The sequence below is a fragment of the Varroa jacobsoni genome, unplaced genomic scaffold (assembly GCF_002532875.2).
Source record: "Varroa jacobsoni isolate VJ856 unplaced genomic scaffold, vjacob_1.0 scaffold_120, whole genome shotgun sequence".
Lineage (NCBI taxonomy): Eukaryota > Metazoa > Arthropoda > Arachnida > Mesostigmata > Varroidae > Varroa > Varroa jacobsoni.
In genome coordinates this window covers 414,391-437,265 of record NW_019213022.1, presented here as the reverse complement: position 1 = coordinate 437,265, position 22,875 = coordinate 414,391, and the positions used below count along the sequence as shown (strand labels likewise).

At 45.7% G+C, this 22,875-nt stretch overlaps 1 protein-coding gene across 6 annotated transcripts in view; it reads left to right on the top strand.

Moving 5' to 3' along the window:
* Positions 1-22,875, top strand: part of LOC111266806 (latrophilin Cirl) — a 263,176-nt gene that overhangs the window by 12,828 nt on the left and 227,473 nt on the right. For 3 of the 6 annotated variants that reach the window (XM_022844610.2, XM_022844600.2, XM_086971130.1), the window contains exon 3: positions 10,091-10,910. The exons of 2 other annotated variants lie outside the window; for them this stretch is intronic. The gene's annotated coding sequence lies outside the window, so the exon portion shown is untranslated. One more of the 6 variants, XM_022844631.2, reaches the window with a different exon arrangement.

Here is a 22,875-nt window from a genome sequence, read left to right as displayed (position 1 = left end):
GAAAACAACATAGAGATGGTAAACTGAAATAATTGTAAGCTTTGAAGCTAGCTCATAAGCACGCAATATAATTATAGTAGTTTTGGTTGTCTATTTTTATTCTTATTTATTGAGTCATTATTTACTATATTTATATAGAGTTTTGTCAGCGAGCGCTCCCAATCTGTGGTAAGTATAGCGAAATATGCTAGAAAAGTATATTCCGGCTTTTATGCTTTTTTTTTTTTGACAGCTAGCGATTTACACGTATAGCCTTCCCATCTGCCCCTAGCTTGTTCCTGTTGCTTTGTTTTTTTAGCTAACGTTCCACCCACTCACATGGTACGGCCACTGCGACGCGGGGTTCCATTTACTGTGCGAATTGTTCTTTGTGGCAGCCGCGTACGATGTTCGACAGCAGTCGTGCATCTATTCGTGTTATTCCTTGCACCTATAATCATTACTATTATTTATAAATATTCTCAAAATATGTATGTGTGTGTGTGTGCGTGCGTTGTTATTTTTGCGATTGTTACCGAGGAATGATGCGTCATATTGCGTCGTCTAAGAGCAGATGAACAAATGGCAAAACACCCTAGTCTTCCCTGTATGTATTCGTGCGCGTATCGCTTAGGCCAGCTGTGGTCGCTTACTACTGAACGCAGTTGGCTATTATTTGCTTATGCTTCGCCTGTCGCTGTTGGCCCTCGTTCTAGTTTTGCCACATCTCGTTGTGATTGTAGCACATTTAAGGTTTCTTGTTGCGACAGGCAATCCGAACGCCAGGCAAACCGGTTGGGGTGGCTGTCTTAGTAGTAACAACGTATTAAGACAGTACCATACCATCTCGAAGGTGGAAATGCTCTTTATGGCCGTTGTGGCTTATCGCTGATGCGATAGCGAATAAGTTTTCTCTATGTTGGCAAGACCATACAGAACGTTTTGCACGTTTATAAAAGCATTAGCTCCCAGCAGACCGGCAGTAATAGCGAAGAACTGCGTCGGCGGTGGGTGTCGATAGGGGCAAGCAGTTGCCTTTGCCTTTGCTATTGCAAGTTGTAAGGCGACTTGTACACTAATGGAGGAAGGATGTTCCCGATTTTTGACAGTCCCGTCAAGGTGCGTTTCAGGCTATCGACAAGCGCACCAGATAAACGGAGGCGAGGAAGTATCAAAACATTATGATTGGTGTTCGTTAGATAGTTATTTTTTTTGCGATTTTCTTGCGCCGTTAACGATTTCTCGGACAGCGATTTGAACAACATTTTTGAGAAAGAGAATCGTTACAAGGCGGCCTACAATCAGCAGGACTTCTTAGCTAAGGCTGTTGGCTAAGGTCCACGCCTGCTTACCCGAGAAGCAGGCTCGACGACAAATGAACACTAGCGGCTGAAACGTAGGCACAGTAACAGCACCTGCAGCGTAAGATGAACAACGAAAGATAACTCACGTATAATAAAGAAAAAGATGCCGAAAGAAATTTGCATCGGTCAGTGTTTACTGAACAGAGTTGTGGCATGGTGCGGTGCGCTCTCACGGAAATTAAGCGATTAACTTTTGTTAGAAGACGTTGCTGGGCTCCGTCCGTATTTCATTGCTGTCTTCTTGCGGCGCTGTCGTCGTTCCTGTACTCGTCCGACGGCAACGATATCTCTCCCTCTTCGTGGATTTCAAAGGGGGAGAGGAGAACTTACTACCGGCGTCATGGCTCGTTGCCGCGTTCTTTTAAAGTAGAGGAAGAGAGGTATCTGTTTCTAGGAAATGGTAGCAACCATCGCTACTACCAGCAAAAAGTATTTAACGAATAATCGCAGACCAAAAAGAAAACTGGAGGTAGACGATGATTTTAACCGTGAACGAGTGCGCTTTCCACGTAACATAACATCAAGTGCCACAAGGTACCGAAGAAGCCACTTCAACGTGCAGATTCGGTCGTCTTCCCTCCCAGATCTGCGTCGCCGGCCGCGCTGCCAGCAGAGGGACGTACTGTATGTACGCCACAAATCTGTCTTCTATACAGTCAGCTACGTTTGATACGCCGCTCTCATAATGTGGTGACAATGACGCAGAGTTCCTGCTGTCAACTTCTACCAAGCATGACTAGTGCGCGAACAGTGAGATACAATCATAGAAAGGCGGCTAAGTGTTCCTAGCAGCGAGAATGAAATTCGAAAAGGGCAGTAGGGACGAAGAAGGATGAAGACAGGGAAAAAGGGGACAATTCCCGGGAATTGACACTAACAGAGGCTGCTGGATGACGGACTCAAAATTTAGCAGCCTCAAAAAGGTTACGTCGCCGTTCTTACACCCCACTGCAGCTGCTGCTGCGACTATACTAGTATTGTTAGGAGCGGTGCTGTTGTAGCTGACATTGTCTTACCGGTTCCGAGCTATGAATCTCATGCGTCAGCGTTTTGTCCTGTCGACTGTTGAAGTGTCGCTCCACCCGCTATCCGCTACCCTTGATAACATGGGAGAATTGCCAAGAGAATTTGTAAAGAAGTGTTTACAGCTAAATAGCAACAGTAACGGCTAATGGGAAAAATGCAAGACGGCATGGTGAGACGATTATGTTGGTCTCTAACGGCGGCTTTAAGATCCGTTACATAGCAGGCGTTGTTCATCGTGCTAACGTTGAACAAGACATGCGACGTAACCGACAAGCGGGCTTAGATGAGGCAAAAACAACCGGCTAGACAGAGAGCAGTCGAAAATACAGGCGTGAACCAGGATGCTACAAAATAGTTGTCACTGTCACCGCCGCAATGAATAGGTCGTCTCCAAACTGTCGCTGCAATACAAAGGCAAATGCATATGTGTCAGACTGGCCGGACCAGAACGAAGTGGCCTTTGCATTGAAGCTATTCGTGTACGTGGCTATATATATATATATATATATATATATATGGATGAGAGTGAGAAAATAGCAAAAAGTGGCTTGAGGCGTATCCTACGCAAAAATAACAAAAAAGAAGGCTTGTCCAGCAGATACGTTATCAATCCGCTGATATAGAGAACCTTTCGATTAACCAACGACAACAACAGGAGCCCTAACGGCATCTAGACGAAAGACTGAGCGTGTGCAATAATGTGAAGTAATCGCATAATTTTTTCTTGATGTGAAGCTCGGCCAAATTTTGACATTATTCCATATTTTTTGGCGTTCAGCCATTTCTTCTTCAGCTATCTAAACATCATCGTTACATGTGCAGGTAGAAGGCTACGATGTGCACTGCATAGCAGCCACGCTGTTTTCGTTGTTTATACTGAAGTCGCTATCCCTTCTACGACCCCGGATGCCCACAATGCCATTATTATCACAAAATATAAATGTAAACGTTTTCTGCTACAACGATTACCTCGTTGTCTGCTAACTGTCTAATTGCTTGGTTTGTTTTGGCTCCTCTGTAGCAGCGTCTTCGGAGCATAACTCTCATGCGAGAGATAGAATCTCGGCCCGCCGATGATGATTCCATTTTGTCTAGACAGAGACACTCATGTTTTTGTCTAGACAGGAGTAGTTACGTTTTGGCTAATTTTAATCGCTCTCTCTCTCTCTCTCTCTCTCTCTCTCTCTCTCTCTCATAGCTATGCGTATTTTCCTTGCATTATTATAATATTAAAGCGGAAAACAACGAAACCTACACGAAATTACCTGTCTCTCTTTACCCCTCGCTCGCCTCCTCCCTCCGCCATCGTAGTGTCCCCATGGGACAGGTCGAGAAGCCAGTCGACTCTTTCTGAACAACTGTGGGGGGTGTTCGTTTACTATACGTACATACGGTTGGACCCTGCAGTGCTAGAAATTCTATAGCGATGTAGTTATGTGTTGTTTATGAGCATGACCAATGCCACATATGATGCGGTACCGGCACTAGGCTGTTCTCGAGTGTGCGAATGTATGAAAATGATAACGAATGAAACACAATTAGTCTACCCAGAAATTAAGAGAAAAAAAAATCTGCTGGTAGATTGGGTCAGCTATTTCGTCGATTCCGGTGGTGGTAGCGCTGCTGCGGTTTCGGTCGACCCTATCTGAAGCCGGCGGCTTATTGGCCCCTTCGGCGTCCGTCTACGCGTTGGCTTGGCTGAAAATGCCGAAGACGATGAAGGGGCCCCATCAGGCTTCTATCATGATCGCCACGTCAACCGGAGATCCTCTCCAGTTGACGTCGCGACTTGGATAACGCTAGCAAAGGACAGCTCGCATAACAGCAGTATAGGATAGGATCAAAAGCCGGCGGTCAGGCCAAGCGGTAGCTAGATACGACCACACAATATCAGAAGTATGGGACCAAAGGGCTGAATGTCGATGCGAAAATTATATCAGTATCTTAGAATCGACCAGTATCACACGTCAACGTTCGTACTTATTGAAGGAATTGACGTCGGCAACTCTGCTTTGTCGGGGGGGGGGGGGGGGGGTATGATACTTCTTTTGTGGATGAAATGTTCAAAATGCGAATAAATAAAGATAAATAAAGTGTTAGGCGGCCGTTAGGTTAGCTATTTGGCTATTTCGCGTGGCATAGAGTGAAATTATAGTGTTACATCTGTAGGCCGTCTGAGCAAATTGGCGAATGCTATATTTTCATGTTTATGCAGCAGATACGTCGCATAATAGAGATTATTATGTAAACCAATTCATCTCTTGAGCTAGCTAAACAAAGACTTTTTGGACAAAAAAATAGACCTTTTTTTTTAAATTGCATAGTCTAATATGATTTCAACATGTAGGTAGATTACGTTAACTATACAATATCATTGGAGTGTTTCGCATGTACCCTGTAATAAAAGATATACTGGATACGGCTTTATAAAGAATAACGATCAGTTGATCGGATCCGGCTATTATGAATCTTTTGCCGTGTTCCTCAACTATTTGTAATACATGGAAATAGAGTTACCTACAATTCGACATAGTTTATTTTTCAACTAATATCTACATAGATACCTATACGAGCCAAGTTCGGAAACCCCCATTAGTTGAAAACGCAGCCTAGACAAGCATAACCAAGTGAATAAATTCAAGAAAGCAGGTTGATAAGGAGCAATTTAAGGCCCCTAGGTCCCAACATTTCCGAGGTTATTGAAACGTATATGTTTCGCTGTCGTGTATGTCTAAACGACGATGGCCACTATCTGTAGCTACTGGTTGTGAACAGCAGGCTCATTCAATGAACTGCTTTTGTCTAAACTGAAACGCGAAGAACAGGCCTCCGGTAGATCTGTTGAAGTTCTAGAGGGAGGCGAAGAGACAGAAGATGAAAAAAGCGCGAGTCAACGCACAGCTACAGCAATGTATCATAGACACGAGACGTTTCAACGAATAGATGTAGGTCTTATGTAGGCCGACGAAGGGAATGGCTCGCAGCGACGACACCCATTGCCCGAGCTCTGTCTACAAACTGACAGTGGCGAAAAGCTATTGACTAGCATCGACCGAACAAGTTTCCCTGTATCCTCGCAACATCGACTTCAACTTTTTGAATATCATCGGTGCGGCAAGTGAAGTGAGCGCTGGGGCTTTCTTATTGTACCTGTTTATTACCTGACCAAGTGTACAATGAAATCATGCTATAAACGATTGTCCGGATTCAGGACACCGCCGCTTGCATGTCTCACGGCAGGATCAAAACATTTCGAAAAGGCCAAACCTTTGACGAGCAGATAGCCAGCCAGGAAGGCAGAAAATAGTTGATCCCGTTTACTTGGTTGCTAACAGCTATAGTAGCATTATTATATCAGCCTTGCGAAGTCCATGACAGCGAAGGCAGCGGTGAGAATTGTCTGGCCAGCGTACGTATGCTATGACGTAATAGAAATAGATAATTATACAGTGATTTGTCGATCGTTATTAGCGGTGGTCCTATCAACATAGAATGGTGTCGTTAATTGTGCGAATATAATATGAAAAAAAAAAAAAAAAAAACGCAAAAAACTGACGAAGCAAATCAAAATAGATTAATTATGATTGGTTGGGGGGTGAGCTAGTATCGAGCTTTCTATAGGAAATACGTTACACTTATCGCCGGTATTCGATTCAGCAGTACCATTTGTACAGCGGACACCGTAGCCTAAGGCAACACTGTGCGTAGGTGCGTTAGAGTTAGATCGAACCAAAAGACAATAAAAAAAAAAAACTAGGCCAGCAAAAAAAGCGGATCCGATCGAGATTGTCGTATTTTTTCGGATAGACAATTGTGTATACAGCATGCCTACATATATGTATATAAATTTCATGTTCAAGTGTAGTATGTAAATTTCACAATTGTTATTATGGTCGTTATGGCGCTTTGTTGCGCTTCGAGCTCTGTGGTGACGTTTCATACCGCCTATACGCACGTATACTCGATACTGCCGTTCCCGTTGACAAGTCGGCCACCATCGCGGAACAATCAGTGACAGTTGCTACACATAGGAAGAGCATGCAACGCTAACCTGGAGTCCTTTATAGGAAGATCTGCTGACAAAGAATCTTTGAAACCTTCCTGCCAGCAGAAACGGGCAATCAACAGTCGCCCTTTAATAAAGACACTGAACATAATAGAAGTGCCTGCTGCATCCGTACCATTATCTTGATCGCCATCATCACCAGCACCAGCAGAATCAACTAGGGATAATACAACCATGTCAAATAGGTAAAGTAACATAATGTTTTTGTTGTTTCAACAAATGCTGCAGCAATCTTTCGATACTAGACGAGCCATCACACAGTGTTGCGCATGCCTGCGCTTGTTTTCGGCAGATGCAGGCAGAGTCTCCCCCCTTACTTGGCCTACTACGATCGGTAGTAATAGCCATAGTGGTAGAAGCGTCCCTGGTTCTCAACAATTTACCGGGCCGCTCATTACTGTTCAATACTCCTCCTCCCCCCTCCCCCCCCCCTTTATGCCAAATCTGATTTATGATTGTGAGAACGCTTTGATTTATTGCAGCTGCCGTGGATGCTGCTGCTGCTGCTGCTGCTGCTATTTCTCCATGTCTTCCTCTATGTGTTTCGACCTCGCTTGCTCTTCTGAGCGTCTTTCATTGGGACAGAAGAACAAGTGGAAGGCAACAGCAGCTGCAGCGGTACAAGACGATGACGACGCCGTTTGTTGCGTATTTACTTTGTGAATTGATCAAAATTAATGGTTTCTGTAGTTGCAGCAGCCGCAACCGTAGAATCGGCGCAAATCTGTCAGTTCACTTTAGTAGACGGGGTTTCTACTGAACGTCACGAATAACAAACACTTCCGTTTGGTGTCCATTTGGATATGCTTGCCATATCGGTGTCATCATTGAACCTTCTTAACGTTATTAATGGTTGTAACAGCGGCGGCGGCGTTTGTATGCGCTCTTCGTGGGTATATGCGTCTGGAGGTCTCCTCTATGGGTGTGTGTGTGTGTGTGTATAGGTTTGTTTTTGCACAGAATACTTTATTGCAATAAACAGCCCTAGTGATAACGACCATTTTACAGATATCGATCGTGATGATTTATTATTAATGTTGTTTGCACTCAGTTTTTTTTCTTGACCTTTGAATATTCACCCTCGTCTGCATGAACGGCTTTAGAAGTCAATAGTAGAGACCGAGTCCATACTTATAGAAGGCTCTGACGACGCTGAATTTTGCGATAAATGGCAGTATTAGTAATAGACGTGTTAGCAGCCATAATTATAATGGGTTGTTGAAAAAGTATTGAACGTCTTTCTAATTCGTCGTAATTCTAAAGTCACTAATCTCAGTCAATATGAATGGCGTCGGGTTGGCGTTAGTGTCATTATAAAGGCACAAACGCTGCCTAGGCCATTAAAAAATTCTCTGGTGTATGGTGAAGGGGCATTATTTAACGGAATAAACGGTCCCAAAGGTGGTTGTGTCGTTTCCACTGTAAAAACGTAGGCGGGCGATTCATTGGTGAATTTATTTCGAAAGCTGAGCAAAATCTGATGACAAAAAATTCCCATGTTTTCGCTAAGGAATTAGACATCCATTGTCAAACAGGTTCTTGAAAGAGTTGCAGAACAAAGCTCAGTGTTTGCGTGCCACACGAATACTCGATCATCGTTTCGTCGTATGAAATTTCACAGGAATGCAGCAAAATACTATTCTAAAGCAGTTGACCATGAAGGATAAACAATACCGTGCAGTTAAGAATAAGAATTAAAAAGGGCATACGTGCGGCAAAGCCTATCTGTTTCGAGGGGCTGGAAAGAAAGCTCGCATTATGAATTTATTGCGGCAAAATGATGGATTCGGACCTCTGTGTCTGCAGCTAGCAAGACTACAACAATAAATTGTTGAAAATGGGTCAAAATCAAAGGAAAAGATGTCGTTGTTCATTATGACGATGCTAGACCGCATGCATGGATCTCTAGCTACCCGGCAAACATCCGGTAAACTTATTGAATGGAAAATTCTAATGTATCCACCGTATAATTCGTTGCTTGCACCATCAGACCATAAGCTCCCTTCTGCAGAACTCATTGAATCTTGAATTCACTTGGTCTCAATGAAAGGATGCAAAAATCAACTTCCACTGTTTTTTGCCCAGAAGCCAGCAAAGTTTTACAGTGATAAGATTACTGTGTTACCAGGAAAATGGAAGAAGGTCATCGATCAACGTGGCGTATGCCCCCTTTCGTAATATTACCTTGAAATATTTAAAAAAAATTGTTTTAATTTGGTCTAAAAATAATCGATAGATCTTCGACAACTTAATATATATATAAACAACATAAATACAGAAAGCAAAACATCATCATCATCATCATCCGTGCACGCAAACGTATACCCACCCCCTCTCAGTATCGTAATATCGTACAGCCATTGATTAGATAAAAGGTGTGTAGGTCTAATTTATCGTTTGTGCACTATTCGTGACTGGTTTATTTAGCCGATATTTGCCCAGTATGTATGAGCATTGCTGCGCCTGCTACGACTGTTGCAACATTAACATGTTGGAGAGCAGAAAACGCCGACGGCGAACAGCTCCGAAGTTCGAGGTTCATTCAGTCCCGTGATCCCGCTATTTGAGCTAAAGTTGATCGACTGAAACTGAATACTACCATGCAGCTGCATCATGCTTTTGCGCATGCGAGACGCGCGTCTGTCGGCTGTTTCGTCGTCCTGCCGGCGGACAGGTGAATAAGGACCACATCGCTGCCCCTACTGGTTAGAGATTCTAACGTTAGTAGTTGCCACAAAGGCGACACTCTGTCGCTGCTGCGCGCCATTTTTATCTAGCCTCGACAATTGTTGGGTAGTGACAACATCTTCGAACGTGAGCGCGGTTTTTACCGATACAAGCCCACTCGAGTCACTGGAGAACCCTGATGGTCGCCGCTGTTCCCTGTTGCAACAAAAAGTAGCAAAAAAAACGCAGAAAAAGCGGAGGCAACGCTGACCATTCAATGAAATCGTCTCGTCCGTGAGTTTGTTAATGTGAATACATCTTTGCAGCCGGTTTTGCTGCCGCCGCCCGAGCAGTAACTAATGCCAATGCTGCCTGATGGTGATCCCTAGTGACGTTTCCCACTCATTCGGTACCCCTATACTCTAATCGCTAGTTACTGGAGATCTACTTAATAACGACTGTGTGTATGCTTTTTTCCTCGGATCGGAGCTCCCGTATTATATTATCGTTACTATTGTTATTATTATCATGTGATAGCTGCCGGTGTTTGGGCAAGGATAAAGCAGGCGCCCGACAGTTCGGCAATAAATCGACGCGCCACCTGAATAGTAGCCTTTTCATGTAAAAGAAAAAGAAGACAATCAATTGGGGAGGGCTTTTCAAATTATCTTAATCATAAAACAACACACGAATTCCTGTGACAGTTATCATTATGGTAGTGAAGAACACTGCCGTTAAACATAAAATGTACACGACAGCGATTAAGTGAACGCGTGATGCGTTCAAGGGTGACTCAGTCTTCCGTAAGAAAGATCAGAAAAAAACGAAAATATATATATATGTACGTTTCGAAGTATTATCAAAAACATATTTGTCTGAACTTAGCCACCGGTTGAACGCTGCGTGTGAAGGGGGGTTAATCCTTTTGATGTTCCGTTTAGAATCGGAAGGAATAAAAAATTTACGTGTAGCTTCTTTCGCCTTTCAGTTTCGGTACACGTTGCCCACCGCCGGGGATCACTTAACCATTGGCCTCTTTGTCGGCGTCATCTGGTGGAGATCGCCGGCCGTCACCGCCAGATCAACTGACGTCAACGGGCCCACATGTGTTTTGTACGCATTCGTTGTCTTGGTTCAACAACAGCAATCATAAGATGCTTATGGGCTCGACGATGCTATGACGACTTTAATAATCCCCTAACTCTTTGTGCTAGCATTTGCGCCCGATCTCCCTATGCTACCCCCCTTTACTTCGTTGTTCACTTTTCCTTCTACAATTATGATATCGCCCCATATAATGTTATTAATCAATAAAGAATAATAATAAAGAAACCCAAATAAAGAAACCCGGCATCATGACGACGACGACAAGAGTACCGGCAACGAAAGATCGAACGCAGACGAGTGGAGAAGTTGGCTTGACAAGTTTCTATTACAGCTTTAATTGACAGCAGTCAGCAACGCAGTGGCCACTGTGTTACCTATTTTAACATTGTCGCTCTTGGTCACCGATGAACGCTCTTTCTCCCGCTATTGCCACGTTTGTCGCTAATTGCAGCTCAGTTACCTGTTTTGCAAAAGCACCGTCTATGTCCGTCTGTGCGTGTGTACGTGCGTGCGTGCGTGCGTGCGTGCGTGCGTGCGAGCGATGGCACGACTGACCGCATCGAGGATATCGGCGATTGGTTCTACTTGGTCGCAGTTTCTCGCTACTAATCGTTCTTATCAGCTCTCTCTGTGTCGTTTTCTTCGCCATGATGTCCTACCAACCAATGACCGATTTTGTCCGTAGGTACGGTGTCAGTGAGGTATGTCGCATAATGTTAAAGTTCGTGCTTATTTGCCTATGCAGATATGTGTGTTTGTGACTTCACCGGTGACGGCGACGTTGCGTTGATAGCGGTGAATTAATGTATCAGTTCTCTACGACGGGTAACAACAGCGGAATTTTTAATGGCCGCAGTGCCATCTCGACTTAGGTGATCGCCATGATTACGTCATTGTACTGCCGCTAGCGATGATGATAATCAAATAGGGAAAGCGTTTCAATATCAAACAGCACGCGGATAGATATCGCCAGCAATGCGTACGTCGGCGGTGACGACGGCAGTGGCTAGTCTCACGCTTATGCTGTGTCTCCTAGTGCTGGTCTGTTCATCGCGTTTTCTGATTCATCTGCTTTCTGAAATGAGGAAAAACAGAAAGACAGTGTCTTAAGGCGTACGTATACAGGGGAATGACTGGAACTGACTGAAAAAGAGAGCAAATTGATAAAGGTATGTGGACCTCCCGAAAAGCGCCACGGTTTACAGAAATTTAGCAGTAGCCATTTGTTTTGCTTTTGGTGTTGCCAATGACCGCCGGTGCTGGTGCCGTAACTGGGGTTGCTGTTGCCCGCGGCCCCGTATCAGCAACGCAGCCGCACACATCAATGCAGCGCAGGTTCCCTTATTGTCGTTGTTGTTGCTGCGACAGACGGGTGCACGCTCAAATATTTAAATAATACACAACAGCAAACAAGAGGTGGTAACATTTATTCAACAAAAAAGCTGGCCTTACCCTACGGTAAAATAGAAGGGGAAATTCACGCCGGGCAGATAATCAGTTGGCCTACGTATAGCCTAATGGTAGCACATACAGCGGCGCCAATATGAGCGGTGACCCTATCTTAACGTCGTTATCCGTTCCAACTAAGGTCCCCATTTCCTCATTTTACGCTATATGTACAGATACAGCTATAGTTTTTTTTAGATCTGTTCTCGTAGAGTATTTTCCGTGACACTGCAGCAACAATATATATATATTACTAAGGTAGGACGAATCTTGTCCTTTCAAAAAATAGCCACGTTAAAAGTGCCCCACGGAAAGAAAATCAACCGTTTCACAATCATAGCACGTTCTATCTTTCCTTCCATTTCCCTCCCGCACCGATAACGCGTATTATGTCAATTTTTTTCTACACATCTGACAACTTGACATGGTCACAATCATGCATCTGCAACAAATAGTTGAAACCCGTCTGAGCGACTAAAGATGGATCGCCAATGGCGTTACGGCAAACGAAAACGTGCTGAAATTTTATTGTGTGTCCATACTCGCTGTAGCAGCGTTCCTGCTTTATATATTGTAAGTGACTTCATAATTATATAATTGGCGTTGATAATATTGTTACAGTTGTTGTTCTTTTATGCTTCATCGGTAACTTTTTGATGATACGCTATGCGAGTTGATCAAGGAACGGTCGTTCGTTTTTTGTGTTTTTTGGGTATAAAGTTCTCTCGAAGTCCTTAGTGCGTGCGTGTGGTCCCGAAATGCCTGAACTTATTGATTCTGCACCATGCGGTCTAAACAAGGAAGGCTAATCATCGTGGTAACCTAACTGCGGCCGTTCATACAAGTTTTTATCGACATTTTCTGTTTATGTAGTTACCACAATAGAGGCAAAAGTGTCGTGTGAGATCGTGACGTCCTTATATAGCATAGCCTTTACGTTAGGGCGTCATTTTATTAGAATATTTTGGCTGTAAATAAATAGCAGTTCTACCTTATATTCGCCTACGCCATTCCTTTCCTGTATATTATCCATATAATAGGTGTAATGTAAGCGATCGAAAAAATGCCGATGCGATAGGGGGTCAAAGCGATGAGGTGGAACAGACCTTTCGGTGCAAGAAGCACAATCAGCTTTTTTCTCACCAAACCCCGGTTCTTCCCCTGTTGTAGACTCTTATTTGTGCGCGATTACGAAGATTTTGCCCGTTGACCCTCGACGCTCTCTTTCGACGGTCGACACCTTCTAGATAGTTCATTGTTGTCGTCATCGTCATCGTCGTCGTTGTTGCCGTTGTAGCTAAACAGCACCCCAACATCCTGCAAACCCAGCTTTTTCCTCGGTCACTATTTGCAGCCGTTTCTTCTTTCCAAAAGTTATGGAAGTCGAAGGTACAATGGCTTAATGATGAATTTGCAGATTCGCCAATACTTGCTGGCTTGGGTTTTTCGCAACGTGTCCGCATTGTCCATTGCCCTGCCGTAGGTAGCGTCCATGTCGCGACGATACTGGCCTGCGAACGGACAAGGAGGTACAGGCTGCGGCGGCAGTAAAACGTCTTACAAGAGTCCTCAAAACGAAAAGTACATTGAAGTGTTTCGAATCACTTAATAGAGCGCTTTGACGGGTGGAGAATGTATGCAAAAGCTCGCATCGGTTGCTCCGAATTCTGCTTTAATTTGCACCGCCGTTTGCTACAACGGTAACCAACGTTACGGCAACAACAATAACAAGGATAGTACGTCGTCTGTACTGACGCTTCTCTACGCTTCGTCTGTGCAGATGAAACTCATAGCTTTTGGACACATGTACGTCGATTAGAAGTAAGTTGAGATGGCCGGCACCGATTGAATTAAGGTCAACATATTGCAACATCAATAAGAGTACGCGTCACGGAAGCAACGAGAAGTGTTGTACACTAATGCTGTTGGAGCTGATGTTACCACTCTGCAATTGGTAACAACTGCAGCAACGGCCTCAGCGGGAATACCGGCAGAATCAGGCTTTCTCTGGCTGGAGTAGACCCCGTTGAATAACCTGTTTTAACAACTCTACCTTAGTCGCAGTGTATGTATCGTATGTATCCAGCACAGCGATAGTTCTAGCAGCACTGGCGGTGCTCGTGTTTCAAACACTCGGTCGTTCTTCTCTGCCTCTATCTATATAGTGCCGTGAGCACCATAGTTTCTCCACTGACGGTGGTCCAGCTCCATGTTCTAATCCTGTGCTCCATGTCTCCTTGGTACTATATGACTGTAGCGATAACGCTTACACTTGCTGTGAGTGCATAAATAGCAATAGAAGAAAGCGGTTCCGCTAAACGTGCAAGGCACTTTATTGCTGCTTTTGCTGATTCTGCTGACATCGCGCGACGCGGACCGCCGTTATGCTCGCGCGTTGTTGGCAATGGTCTGTGTTCAATGCTCTGGTGCTCCCGCCTGCTGCAGTCGTCTCGACTGTCATTGCCAACGGTGAAAACGACGACGCCTTGCGCTGGCTATGTTTAGCGAGAGCGAGTGACTTTCGACCCTTTTGTCGGCTGCCGGCGACAGCACCGATCACCAGACGTGCTTTGACTCTGTCGTAAATGTGTAGAAAAGTTGGCAATTTGACCAGCGAACAACGCTGCTCGCCGAGCCAGCCTCACTGGCTCACTAGCTCATCGACTGAGAAGCGTGGATAAAGGACACTTTTTGTGTCAGCTTTTCTGCTGCCAAGATATCAATCCATTCTGATGTCCCTGTCTGCCACGACCATCGCTGCAAGTGACCGCTGCAAGCAGTTAGCCAGAAGTAAGAGAACAGGGAAGCTATGGAACCACGGAGGAGTTCCAGAGCGAAGTTGCAAGTACGGGTAGCTGGCACATAATCGAGTCAGCGGGGAAAGAAAGAACAAAGTCTATGACGGCAGACAGACGCGCAAAATGGGACAGGACATAGCCAAATGAGAAAAGCCGGCATGATGACAACCGACGCTCAGAGAACCTTCGCGAGAATTCTAGCGACGCTATTCGTGTCGGTGGCAAAATGCATTGCGCCAAGACGATAGGTCACGATGCAGGGCGATGACTGTAGGAGAAATAACTGTAAAAAGCTAAAATCCGTGCGAGACAGAGAAAAATGACGATGTAGCGTGTCTCATTGGCAAAATAAAGTGTTTGTTACTCGTGATCGGGGCAGACTGCATTAATAGATGGCAGAACAGAGCCGTAGCTTACAAAAAACTAAGAAAAAACAAAGCAAATGGTGGAAACCGTGGACATTTGATTTAGTTTACACTAAGACAGAACGTGGGAGTGGAATGGAAAATGAAATTTTTCCTTGCGGTACACGATGAAATAGGGGCTTTACCAGAAAATGAGATAATATACGGCCTATATTCATTCCTCTAGCGAAGAAAATAGGTAAGACAAACGACTGCCTGCAGCCAGGCTGAATGTATAACATACACATCGTGCGCCGCCGCCGCCGCCATTCAGCACGCAAAAAACACGTATATATATATATATATATATATATATATATATATATATATATATATAGAGTGCCTTGAAACATAAAGATCGTTGTCTTTTGATTGTTAATTAGGTAGAAAAGAAAGTTCATGTAAACGACTATACCGATTGATTTTACGATACTTCGTTCAGCTTTGCAAGAAGTTCTCACGTCTTCTTCTGAACATGACGCAGGTAGATAATTCCGTACACTATTTCATGAATACAATTAGCGTCCCATCGTACACGTTATTGTGCCTATGCATGTACTCTGTGCATATCAATCTCACATCTAGAAATTGCCTGGTAGAATGTGACCTCGGTCTTGGACGATCTCTTCGGTTTTCTGCGTCTCGTATGAGTATTCATTCTGCTTCTCCGCTTTCTGACCGCACTAGGTGCACCGTATACAATGTTCCACGAAGCGATGCAACGGTGGCTTCGGGAAGCCTGTTGCCATTCAAGCTAAATGGAATGATGCTCCAACTGCTGAAAGAGAACCGCTAATTTTCGTTTTCCTGGAAGATGGTCTTCGTCCGTCGGGACCAAGCACTGCAAGCAGCACACGAATAGATCTTATATGACGCTAGTGTCTCCGGTTGCCCCGCGGCCCTCTTTTTGGGAAAGGACCACAGACACCCAAACAAACTCCAAAGACATCCCAGATACGAAAGAACAGGAGATTTTGCAGCCAGATAAAAAACAAAGAAGAAAAAACAGGTTTCCGAGACTGCAAAGATAAATAGAGATAAAAAGCGAAACAACGGATGATAAGATGACGGTCCGGAAGCGGCCAGCAACCGTAAGGTCCGGATGAACTGTTAGAGGTTGTTTTTATAGAAGCACTTTGGATCTGGCGGAGCGAGTAGTGCTGCCCTCTCGTATGTGTTTGTGCCATCCAAGTATTACTTCCAGATATTTGTTGTCATCGTCGTCGTCCTCAGTGGTAGCTCGGTCGCATGCAAGAGGGGAATCGGGAAGAACTTTTTTCCTTAAAGGAAGAGGAAAGCAAACGAAAGATAGAGATTTGGAAAGAACGGAGAGAGAAGATTCCGCCGATCAGTCGATAGCTTGACGATTGTCGCAATTGGATGTTCCACATAAGTGCTGCTGTCTTCGCAATTGCAAAGCGAAAGATATTCGTTTCTATTTTCCATGAAGCGGCTAGGGAGAAACGGATGACTCACGTGGTTGAGGAAGATGGCTGAAATCGACATAGTGTTGTCTAGGTCGGCATGAGCTATTGGAGTCTGGTTGAGTACGAATTTGCTAACGACAACGAACCTTGAAAGGAAACGAGGCTCCGACAGCAGCCCTTTCATAGATAGCTATAAAAGGGGATATCATATGTAGCCATTTTATAGGGAATCGATAGAAGAACTAAATTCAAACTTTACGATCTGTTGAAAAAACTAAATCTTATCTTTTACTATATGGCGACGAATTCCTTGTAACTATGAACTTTTAAAATCAGTAACTATAGAAAAAGAAATCGTCTCGAACATTCTCTGAGAAGATAAAAACCTGAATATATTTAATGTTGTTCGAACGATCAACTTCCACGTATGCGTTAAATATTCGATTAGGCAATCCTTACACGTCATCTCATCGGGCCATTGGCTGCTGTCCATATTAAGCTGAGCCTTCAAAACTTGTTTTGATAGCTAATGTTTCATGGATCCAAAAATATCTCATAGAAACTATCCAGCTTGGCATTAAACACGAAACGTATCGTAATAGTGTCACAAGGGCTTGCGCATAATAAACGTCAACGTGGAAGGATCATGTTTGTTGACACCTGCGACACGTCGTTCGAGTAGATCATAGTACTCCGACACGGCGACAGTGTCCTTCACGGATTTTCACTTACTATTAGCGGTTGTTCGAAAAGGATTGCTATCTTATATGGCTAAGGCATTCTTGACGTCTGTCCAGTTAGAGTACCGTTCCTTTTGAAAAAGGGACGATAAGAATTACAGCATTAGAGCGAAAAGCAGGATGTGACTATAGGTTCTCGCGTGCCGGCCGGCATTACCCTAGGTGCGGCTAAGTGTCTTCCTTAGATCTCTTCAGCCGTTAGCCAGGGGAACGCTTAAATCAGTTGTCTCTAGGCAGAAGAAACGGGCGAGCGATGAGGTTGGAGCCTACTAGGTACTTTTATTGTTTCGCCTGCGTTTTGTCTTGCAACCGCTTTTTGTCCAAGCGCCCTCCTGGCCCTGTTTCTTTAACCCTGGGGACATGTTTTCACACGGATCTCGCCACGATATATAAGCGAAACAGGGGCAGCGTGTCGATCGATTTAGGACCGTACAAGCCCTACCAGCGTCCATGCTCCGGCGTTCGCTGCGTGATTTAGACGACGAGAAGAAAAAATGTAGGAATCTCACGTTTTTAGTCAGAGTAAGAGCTTGGAAACGAAGGTGCTATATGTTGCTCATCCTCCATGATGGGTTTTGTGTACTATCCTGGCCGTTTGCTACGGGTTAAGCGTTTTCCATCGGTCCGTCGTCCGGCCGAATGAAGACGGAATAGAACAGGAAGAGAAGGCCGACTGAGATGGTTGAAGAATGGCCGCTACACTGCCTTTAAGATATTTCGTCGTTATTGCCCTCGTTGCTACTGCTGGCGCTGCTGCTGCGCCCTCTGAGTGGGAAGCGCCGATGGATGAGAAATAAGCATGAATGAGAGGGTTACGGTGAAGATGGCAGGAGAAAAGCACAGGAAGATATAGCAAGGAGGAGAGGACGTCAGAAGGACGTAGAAAACGAAGCCGCGGTGCTAAAAGATGGCTACTGAGTAAAAATATTTCATCTAAAAACAGCAATAGCACCAGCTTCTCCCACTCAACCCCCAGTTTTGGGTAACCCCAGACAGCAGGCAAGCGGCTCGAAAATGGCAAGCAATGGAACTGCCGACGACCCCACTGTGCCGTGATGGGTTCGGGGGGGGGGGGGAGGAGCAGCAGAGCCAATGGAAGGGTGGCAAGCGGTCCCGTGCGTAAGAGAAAGAAAAGGCGCGTGTATATTCAGACCGACTGTCCTATTAAAAAGAGAGCGAAAAAGGGGTGAGAAATGAACGAAGCGGCCAAAGTATATCCACTGACGGTTTAAAAGGATTATTTAAGTAAACACCAATGAGCGATGTAGTGTACTGGTAATGCATATTGAAGTATCGAAACATCGATGAAACCGTCATATATATTAAAGTGAGCAAAGTGATCTTTTTCTATCTTTTATGGATATCGGCCATCGTTATGATTGTAACCGGATATCAATAAAGTACCTATTAATTAGCGATCCAGTCAGTATGACAACAGGCAACATATTTCTTGGTAAGACTACAAAAAAAAATATGTAGAAAGATAATTGCTGACACGCATGCAATGTGACGAGAATCAACACATTACGAAGACTTTTGAGTGCAGCCCGTTCGATAATTACTAATAACTTTCTAACTATATGCATCGATGGGTGCGCCCCCGACCGAGCTGTGACGCACGCTCTGCCTGGCGTTCAAGCAACAAGCGCGATCTTCCCAGCAGACGAATCCATGGACGAACGGATCAACCAGCAGCAGAGTGACAAGCCCAACCGGTGGTGGCTAGGTAGTTTTGACGTTATCTTGTTACGCAAGTTAATAGCGAAAGCTGAAAGGCAGAACTTGCTAGACACATAGGCATAGTCCGGATTAGCAGAGCATGATCATGTTATTGAGTAGTTGAAGCATCATGGGGCTCGGGTAGGGTAGACCTGGACAGAACAGGACCCAAATGCCTCAGGCGCTTGGGTGTGTTGAGAAGGCAAAGCTATTAGCGGCTATGCGCTACGTCGCACCAGATCGTGTAGCGTCGCCAGGTCCGCCGTAACACCACTACTGAGTGTTGCAACTCCGACGTTAACAACGGCGGAGCAATAACAGCGACAGCAGGGACATCAGCCAAAGTAGCAGCGATTGCGTTGTACTACTTGCAGAGCACAAGGGCTCCAGTAGTTCCGTCAGAAGTCACAGCAGACATGACCTGGCAGCTAGGACCTTTCTTGCTAGTTATGCCTATATAAAATCTATGCTACATGCATCTTTTCATGAATTTTTGCATGAATGGCTCAAATTAACGAAGATGACCCGAAAAATAGTCAACTTTTTTACGTAGCTCGCTCTTGATCTTAAGCGAAGTTGCATCTACTGCCACTTTTGTTGGATTAGCTGTTATATTAGGTGGATCGTTTCAGCAAAGTATCAAGAAGAAGATTATGCCTGTGCTGCATGAAATAGTGATGGCGTCGACGCACCAGACGCCTTTTGCAACGAAAGCGATTCGATTTAGCGCCAGCGATGTTTTGTGGCGTAAGGATGCGGTCGTCTGCCCCGTCGCGCATCTACGTTATTACTTCACTCCTTCCATCTTTTTCTCCTTTTTATCAGTCGTTTGGTCGTTCTATCGGGTACGCACTCTTTCGAATAATAAACCTCAATGCGGAGGTCGTCACTAGGGACGTCTCATTCTTTCGAGTACTCTCTTTACCTCTTCTCGTCCTGCCTCGGGCGCTCGTCAGCGTCACCGAAAAGGCGCTCCTGCCACAAGAGTGTCGACGAGCCGCGCATTGTTTTGCCCAATGGTGCTTTTCGCCCTGCTGGTACTGCTGCTGCTACTGCTTCAACTTATGAACGATCTAGCCGTCGCACGCGGCGGTGCAGCGGTGCCGAGTCCATCTTATTCTTTTAAGAATGGGCAAAAAACGAGCAAAGATGACGAGAGGCAAACGACAGATAGGGATGGCAGACAGGCCAGCCAGCCAGCCAGCCAGCCATCCAGCCATCCAACAGGGTCGCTCTGTCTGACTCTCGTCATGAACGAGCGAATGCCCACACAAACCAATCCAAACGAATGCAATTTGAGGGTTCTACTCATTCACACACACGCACAGGCACTTGCTCACTTGTGTGACCGACCGCAGCGGCGGCGACGGCAGCCGCTAGCTGCAATGACGACGGGTCCTTTTTTCTCATCATTTCACCACATCGCGCGTGAACCAGATATCCGCCTTTATATTGTTTCGGTATCAAGGTAGGTGCTATACTCCGGCAGACTGGAGCTGGTCTTAGCTGAGTAGGTGGGTGATTGCCGTTGCGATCGGTTGTGGCGGCAGTTCCCGTTGCCGTTTCGATATATTTAACGCTGCTTTTTTGCGCTCCTATTTCTAATGCCCTTTTTTCCATTTTTTTCGAAGAGCAACTCGAGTGCTTTCCTTTAACATGCTTTTGGCAGGAAGTCCGGTTCAGGCAGCAACCGTTCAGGCAGAACAAGCAAAGCAGCTCGTCGGCGGTCTGGCCTTGTCCTGCTGGGCTAGCGCGCTTTCATATAAGCCTTTACATATATTTAGATTTGGAAGCCTTCGCTGGTGCTGCTGCTGCTGCTGCAGGAAAACTAGCTGGTGTGTGCTATGCTCGCAGTCTGTCGAGACTGCTGGGACGATGCCGGCGGAGGAGAAGACACAAGACTGGTGAAGAGTGGTCGAAATGGCATAGTTGGAGAGAAAATGGGGGTATAGTTGCAAGAAAGAGGCGATGGCTGTACCGAGCGGTGAGGGGGATATAAGAAAGGGGCAAGGGGTAATAGCAGTGAGCGAATCGCGACCGACGCTATTTCAAATATCGCGCTTTCCACATGGCAGCGCCACTGCCGCGATAAAGGCTTATACCTCTACCGTGTTCTGAGCCTCGAAACTCTTTGCTGCTGCCGGCGCCGTCGCCGCCACTGCTTTCGGTGCATGCGAGAGCCTGCAGCAAGGTCCGCGACTTCCTTTCATCCCGGTTTAGGTGGAACTTAGCCTTCCCCCCGCCTCGTCACCGCTCTCTATTGCGCCGTCTGCTCCGTTTGTTTCTCAACCGTCTTACCGTTACCGTTACCATTACTGGCACTACTACGCCTAGTTGCTAGTAGTGGGCTAGTCCCGCTGCTGCTACAGCAGCCTGCCTGTCTAAAAGAGCGGAGGTTGGATCATCAAGGGAATAGTTGTTGGCTTTTAAATTTAATGAGATGCTTACGATAGGAAAAGCGACGGTGGTAGCGGCGCCAACAGCATTATCAGCATCACCACAGAACGATCGCAGCAGCAGTATTACACCGTACTAGCGGTTTCCTCGGTAGACGAAAGAAAGAAAAAACCAGACCGCGCTCTCCCTCTTGTTAAGCTGCGCTAAGTTGGTCTCGAACCGCGATGATGCTCTAAGCAGGCCGTATTGTACGGCAAGCTGCTGGTTAACATACACTGCAGCTGATGAAGTTCGGGACTGTATCATTATGGCTACCGTCGCCGCGGCCACCTACTCCGCCACTTGCGCTGTTCTACGATACCACCGTTGCTGTGCCAACACCCGCCGTCGTTTTTCCTCTCAGCACCTCCATAGACACACAAGTACATACCTATCCCATACAGAGACGGGCTAGCCTTGCAGCACGCACCCAGTCGGACACACAAAGGCGCGACACAGCACGATCTTTCACATCAAAGAGCACAGGTTCAGCATATGGTAGTCTGCTGCTGCGGCTGCTGCCGTTGAGCAAGGGCATAGCCCTGGTGCTCCGCCTGTACAGGGCTACTGGTTGGAAGCCCATCGAGGAGCCTTGAGAAAGAACTCCAGAAGCAGGTTCAGAGGCAAACCTCCTGCTCTAAATGCACGTAAGAGCTCAATGCGAAAGGGAACAGCAGTTCCTGTTATAGAATAGAGAAGGCGAAACAAAGAGCGTTTTAGAGCGAGAGCTGGCTTTTTCATGCGCAGCCGATGTTAGTGGCGGCCTGCCACAAAATCGCCTCCGCTTCGTTTAGCTTGTTGTATCTACTTTCATGGCTCTCCGCTCTCATCTTCGGGGCAGTCGTAGTGGCTGAACTTTAACGAATGCATAAAATAGGGAAGATTTTTGTTTTCTGAGAAAAACAGTAACGAAAACGAAGTGAGGTCTCTACGTTGTTGCGCCAAAACGGAGGAAATAAAGTAGCATGGCTGAACAGGAATGATCTTATAGCCCAACGAAATCTGCGCATCCTACTCGTGTTATGCTCTGGAAGACGCAAAGCAGTGCAAAGAAGAGGACCTTACATGTGGAGGTTGATTGGACTTGTTTCGACCGCCAGGCCTACAAGACCCGGAGCCTCAGATCACCAGGCAACGAGAACGAGGCAGTGCGACAACCCGTTGCTCGGGCCCCAAGAGAATTAGTTACTCTCGGTGGCCAGCATTAACTAAAGGCGGTCGCAACCGCGGCAAGCTATTTCTGCATGGTTAGATGGGATGGGTTAGATGAATTTCCTTCTATTCCATCACCTCTCTGAAACACCAACAAATGATAATTATAGCAGTAGTGTAAACACAGTCGAGGTGATGAGAGATATGAGAAACGAGGACTCTTTATGGAAGGGAGTTCTCATTGCTTGCGCCACACAACGCAAGCGTTGAGGGTATCCGGGAAACGCGTGGGGTCGCGTGCGTGTCTTCATCAGATGATACCAATGGAGTACCACTGTGGCAATGTGGTGCTAGTTCCAGTAGTGGTTGTTGCGCTGGTGTGTCTGCTTTAAGACAAAAGGGTAGAGGGCATAAGATAAGATAGGTAGTTTGTACTGCACAAAAAGCGTACGCGGTATCATCGCTCGTACGATACTCGTATGAACAGTCGTAACCTACTAGTACTGAGAAAACGTCACTATTAAACTTGACGTGCTTGAATCTT